This window comes from Cyprinus carpio, chromosome A15 (assembly GCF_018340385.1).
Source record: "Cyprinus carpio isolate SPL01 chromosome A15, ASM1834038v1, whole genome shotgun sequence".
Classification (NCBI taxonomy): domain Eukaryota; kingdom Metazoa; phylum Chordata; class Actinopteri; order Cypriniformes; family Cyprinidae; genus Cyprinus; species Cyprinus carpio.
The window spans coordinates 26,744,733-26,751,650 of NC_056586.1; positions in this window are offsets into that span (position 1 = coordinate 26,744,733).

Sequence of the window (6,918 nt, forward strand, 5' to 3'; positions counted from 1 at the left end):
AATATCACATGCCCTCACACTAGTGCTGCCATTATAGCCTTCTGGAGCGCCGTTTTAGACAGACACATTAAACAACTACACAAAGTGTTTGGCAGTTGGTATGACATGTAATATTATTGTTCTCAAAGAAAAAGGCATAATTTTTTTTCTGCTATATTTTAATCATTTTGATGGACAGTAAAAGCCACATATTTTGTGTGGCTGGAGTAATAGGTGGAGTAATACGTTTTATTAAAAAAATTCTCTTTATAAAATGCTACATTTTTAATAATAAGTAAAATACCATATTATTAACTACACTCTAAAAAATGCTAGGCTGTTTTTTCAACCCAAATGCTGGGTTGAGACCGCTGGGTAGGAAATTTTGCAATTGTTAAAAGTTATGTTTAGCATTTAGTATTTCAGACTTGTTGAGCTTCTTGTGTGTTCATTGTGCCCACACCGGAGTTAACCAATGCTACACAGAAGCCACCTCGAGCTACGTATAACCACGGTTCCCTGGCTAGAGGAGCGGGGATGTCTCGGTGATGGCGTCAGCGTATGGGAACACCTTTGGGTGCTGGCCAGATATCCTGAAACTCCTGTACCATCTACCAATCCTGCTTATTGCCCAAATGCCGCGCTTGGCACCGACCTATGCAATGCGTAAACATAATTACTGCCTATGCATACGCGGTATTCGCTCCAGATAAAAAAAATCATGGACCAAGGGAGGCGTATCAAAGAGGAGTGCAGAATGCGAACTGAACTGCTTATCTCGATTCCTATTCAGGGAGACCATGGTTACATCACGTAGCCAAGATGTTCCCGTTCACTAGGACACTTAGATGCTTTCTGGTGGTGATCTACCCGATATGGGAATGCTATACCATCCAGCCGCGTGCCTGGCGATGGCTGGGATTCCAGGGAAAGCATCAGCTCAAGTGGAAAGAAGAGACCGGGAGGCCAGGGCTGTCCCTCAATTATGGACTGTGGGGGCCTGTAGGCCAGGAAGTGCACCGGTGCCAGGTACCATCCTGCATAGCACATATATCATCTATAGACGATCCACTACTAAAGAAGGAAGCAGGATGAAAGCCACCCCGCAAATGGGAATGAGCTCCGGATTCCCTAGAAGTGAGGCAGGCCCATGCACCTCATGGAAATACAGGATGCTGTAAGCCTCCACCCAGCCAGATGGGACATGTATCCTGTGTGACAGCACACACCTTATTTTTATTCCACCAAAGACAGATGAACAGCTGGTGAGGATCACGCCCACTCAGGCTGTACGATCAGCATAGATCTTAAGCGCCTCCCACCCAGGGACAAAGGAAGCCCGATCTTCTGGCCTCGCTTCATTAGGGGAGAGGCTTCCAAGACCACCTGCTAGGAGACGACAAAGGATTCAGAAACAGCACAGGAACATAATCAAGCCTTAGTCACATGAGCCTTCACCAATCCAATTAAGTAGTCCATGCCCGAAATTAAAATAGAGAAGAAACATGTAAATCCCCCAGCTCTCTTGAGGGAGGATAAAGCTAGCAGTAGGACTATTTTCACTAAGAGTCAGGGATTTTTTCAGTCCACGCAGTTTCCAAGGGCTCAAATTGAATTATCCTGATAGCCCTTATAGTATTGGAATAGATCCCGCTTTGAAAAGGTGGGGACTCGTGCAGGGGCGCTAAAGGCCACCCATGTCACTAGGCCTGGATGGAAATCCAGCAGACCAGGGGATGACGGCCAGTACAAGAAGCTATCTATGTATGCATGATTAGCGAAATGGAGGCCAGAAACACCCGCGTATACTTTACAAGAAGGTGCTTCTCTCTCTCTAAGCCCGAAGCTTTGAAGAAACTCAAGTACTAAAGCCACGAGGTAGCGCTAGTAAGGCCAGATCCATATCACAAGTCTACACCAGGTAGTAAACAGTTTCCATTTGAAAGCAGCGTGGCTATGATTCAACGCTCTGTTTAGAAAGTGCCTCTAGAACATAATTAGCGTCTCGGTAGCTACGCTGACAAGACCTTGGACATTATTAAACTCACCTACGATCAGAGGGCCCCACCCACAGCTTCCATATATCTAGCTTGGGTCGCCAAAGATCATTCTCGTTGAATTGTGACAAGCAAGGGTTCGGTTTGAGCGGGTAATCTCACACGGAAGAGACCGCGAACAGACTGAAAACAGTCTCACAAACAATGGCTTGAGTAGGCACCACGGAGCTACCAACAAATAGTCATTCCACTATGTCTGACCGTATTTATGGCTACACAAAGCTTGACATTAGCTGAAACGGCGGGAAAAAAGCATTACACATGGTGTCGGGCCCATTTCTGGGCTAGGAGTCCAGCCCAGGGGGGGAGATGGGGGGGAATGTAGGGACGTTCGAGCTATAATCCCCTTATCCAGAGAACACAATTTCATGAGCATCATCAGGCTGGGAATGAGACAGTGTGCTCGACGCGAATAAGTCATTACCGTCCATTCTCAACACGAGCTTACGCCAAATCATCAGCTCATCGATTTGGGGGTGAAACACCTACATCTCTCTTCCAGGCTCTGTCTCGAGAGCAAAATACGACTCCGAAGTTCAAACGTCCAGGGACGTGAAACGCTTCAGATCGACAGGAACCTGTTCTGAGCGGAAACCTAACGAAAGACATTCCTCGCCAGACTGCATAGGGGGTGCAAGAGCATAACGCTACTTGGGGATTCAAATATGGACACACAAGCTGCGGTGCGTGGCCGTTCCTAATTAACCACTAGTAGGACGTCTTCTTCAGTCTTGAAAAATGTAGGAGAGCTAGGAAAGACCAGCTAGCACGCTCCCAATCTAGTTTATGTGAAAACCCTCGCTGTGATCACGGTCCAACGGTACGTGTGGAATACCTTGGGGCGTCCTTGGCCTAACCGCCCACCAACCTGTCAATGACGCGTCTGGTCGTGAAAGTCTCATGGGCAAAATAGATACAGGCCCGCCAATCGAAACTTCTTTCTCGAAGGAAATTGGTACCGAAGTCACCCGAATTTAAACGTCAGTAACACACCTGTGTTATGTATCTTGTTTGATGCGTGAATAACACAACGGGATGATGAATACGGTAAAACTCCGGTGTTATGCGGATAACAACGGGGGGAAATCCTTGTTTTTTCTTTGTCACCTTGAAATGGCCGCAGAGAAGTAGCCTCAAATGGATTACAGGGGAAGCTTGCTGCCATTAGACCCAAAAAAGTCTGAGGCACAAAACTCACGTCACTGTACGGCATGCTTTGAAGTGGCGAAGGCATTGACAGTGAAAGATCTGAATATCGACGGGTAGGGAGACACATCGGTGCCCTTTATAGCGCTAAGAGGTCCAGATCATATCACATCCCCAAAAAAGGTTATCCGCTTGGAAGGGGATTAAACAAAAACACTCTTATTGGAGATTCGTCGACGCCCAGGCTCTTTAGATGGTATATAATAGCAAACGAGATCACGGTTAGAAACTTGTGCTGAGCGTGCTTGCCAAGCTACGTAGGTACCGTAGCCAAACTCTAAAGAGTTAATTTCGCTGAGCACGAAATGCCCTGGAGCCAAAACAGTTTTCAGAACTGCATCCCTGCAGTGCGTGAAGAGTCTTTCGCGTGCAGGGCTACCCTTACGAAAAGAAGTATTCAAGTGTGCTATTATCTACTTATTTTCAACTCAAAATAGGAAGCGTCTGTACGTTAATCATTCGAATTTTTATGTACTTCTCAGAAATGGGCTTTATGCCACGAGATCCATAAGATAATAGCTTGGCTTGACCAATTAGTATTATGCGACGTTATACTTACCAAACGTCAAAATTACTTGAAACTTTACTTAAGCCTATAACTTAATAAAAGTAACCTGCCTTTCATACTAGGAGATTTTGGTATGGGGCTAATCCGAAAGGAAGAACAACGGTAATTGATCCGCCCATTGTCCTCTTAAAGCGAATCTGAGATAACTTCCGGTGTCTCTTGTTGATCTGACTAATGTAAAGTATGCATCCTTTCAGATCAATTATGCCAAACTCAGTTATTGTTTGGTTGAATCATGAGACTCTAGATAGAATTTTTTTTTATCTCAAACATCATTGAATATTGCTCGTTCTGAGTGCAAGATTTCAAACAGCCGTAATCCAATATTGGCAAACGAACGCCATATTTGGGCACACAAATAATTCGGCTGTTCAACACCCTGACTCCAATCACCTGAGAGGGGTATGTACTTTATCATACCTATCGTTCTTTTATCTCCCTCAGCAGAGATGACACCTCTTGTTGCAGTGGCAGCACTTTAGCAACTAGCGTTTCTTTCTTCATAAAACTCACGAAATCGTGGGGACAAACTAATCACTGCGGAAAAGCGGGGGGCCAGGGAAAACTGAATGGTTGTACCCGATCACCAAACTGTGAATAACACCCATTGCGGAATGTTGGGGAATGCGTTTCCACAACACGCTCGAAACCATCCGAAAGATAATGGCCTCAAGATCTCCGTCTGCGGCTGTGATGTCTCACATGCATTAAAATTTCTGAGAACGGAAAGCTTGTGCCATCCGAAAGAACGGGAAATGCATGTGTCAAGGTCTCTGCGTTTCATTGTATAGGATCCTGAAGCATGTTTACGGCTGGATTTATTCCAACAGGATGCACATCGGGCCCCCTGCTGCTAGCAACGAAGCGGCAGCTTTGTGGACCATCATAAATGGGCTGTCTTTGTCAGACCCTTGGGCCGTCCCTTGAACCTTGAAGGCTAAAGTCCTCAGAGTTTACTGACTCGCCCCAATGATTCACTAGCTCGCATTCTGTGGCGAGACAGTCAATGTTTGAGACTGGGGACTGTAGTGAGGAGTTTTTTTTTTAAGAGATCTACATCCATAAGAAAAGATATATTCTTTCTTTAATACTGCGGAGGTTGAGCCAGCAGGTGCTAAACCGCTTCCATGGAGCTGGCAGCCGCCTGACCTGGCTGAGGTACCCCTCGCCGAGATCAGATCGCGGACTCGACACGCCTTCGAAGCGAAGCAGGGGCGACTTCAGGCCGCGTCGAACAAGTAGATGTTCGGGCTAGAGTGTAACCTTACTTTTCTAGATTCTCCAGGACTGATTTCATGTAATTTTATATCAAATAAAAAAGATTCAGGTGGTAAAAACTTTTTTCAAGGCACTTCAGTGCTCATAACTTTTAATATTTTCGAGCATTATCAACTTCAAGTAAACTTCATAATACCATCATGTTATCATTACTTTTTTTTTTTTTACTAAGACTAAAAGAATGTTAGCTTTTGTAGATGCTGGAAAGCCAGAATAAGATATAACCTAGTCTTTTGAGACTGATGTGAGTTTCTGCTGTGTCCTGGCCTGTTTTACTTCACATTTTGAGTGCAACAACAGTATGATTAAGCATGTTTATATTTTATTTAAACCATTGATGTCCCTTTTTTTTCTTTGCAGAACTCAAACTAAACTTTGGAGTTAAGGACACAGAAGCCTGCTTGTGTGAGGAAGAGGTGATTTTATCAGCTTCTTTGGAAGAGAGGAAAGACCGCTTAAGGCAAGTGAAACTTCATAATTTCATGTTAGCATTTTATTTTTTATTATTTTACTAAGAGTAAAAGAATGCTTGTTTTTTTTTTTTTTTTTTTTTTTTTTTTTTTTGGAAAGTTTTCAGAGACATAGGAGAGCTTTCATGTTTCATGAAAATCAATGATGTCTGTGTTTTTCTTTGCAGAACTCAAACCACACTTTGAGTTTGTCTGATTTGAGAGGTGCATCATTTCTTGGCCTTCTCTTACAAGGAATAGTTCACGCAAAAAAAAAATCATTTACTTGCACCTTATGTCATTCCAAACCTATAAGACTTTTGTCTGTCTTTACAAATACAAATGAATATATTTGTCATTTTCTCATGAAAAAAATTTTAGTTAATCCATTAAGAGTCTAGATAATGAGTTATTGTAAAAAGTAATCCATTCGGATATTTATATATAAATAAATCTTAAATTATATGATAGCTTAACACATCTGCTCAAAAGAAAACATTGGTCTCCCGTGACTAAAGGCAATGGAGGACAAAAAATTAAGAGATATTATTAAATATATTTATTTGTGTTCCAAAAATTAGAAGAGTTTGTATGGTTCTGGAACAAACATGGGGGAGAGTAAATTATGACCATTTTAATTTTTTGTGGACTACTACTAACCCCTTGAAAGAGCAGCCCTCCAAGTACATGAGAATTTGTATGTCATGTCTGTTTAAATATTTCAGTAAAGAATTCGATTTCTGAAAGCCATATATTATTCAAACAATATCACATTTGGGGCGCCGTTTAGACAGAGACATTAAAAACAACCACACAACGTGGTTGAAATAAGTTAAACAGATGATTTACCCATCCTATGGGTGAATACAAACTCTATCTGAAAAGGACTAGAGGTTAATTTAAGTGTTTCCTTTTTCAAATGTGTTTTCTCTTTGAGGCCACTGATGAAGAAAGGCGGTGACGGGATTCGTAGGTGTAATGCCTAGTCAATTTGGGTCCATCTGAGCTCTTGCAATGTAGTACTTTTAAGCCTTATTGTGGAAACCCAGCTTGCTGACTGCAAGATATAACAGTGCGGTGTACTAAAGTATGAAGGGATTCCTCGTGAAGCAGTCTTAACCATGCCTAGTCCTGCAATTAGAGGTTACATTGAGCCTATTGCATGTAGCTATATTTTAAACATAAAAACGAAACCCAGCAGTGATGAGCTCTAACATAGATTCTCATAATACCTCAATCGAGTTGGGTTTAAATAGCTCAACACCAGTGCGTGCGCGTCTTGCCGGGGCATTAATTGACGTGCAAGCGTCTAGCGCTAATGCCTAAATATAACCCAAATTGGGTTACGTCTCTTCACGTTCATGTTAATCCATGACAGTTA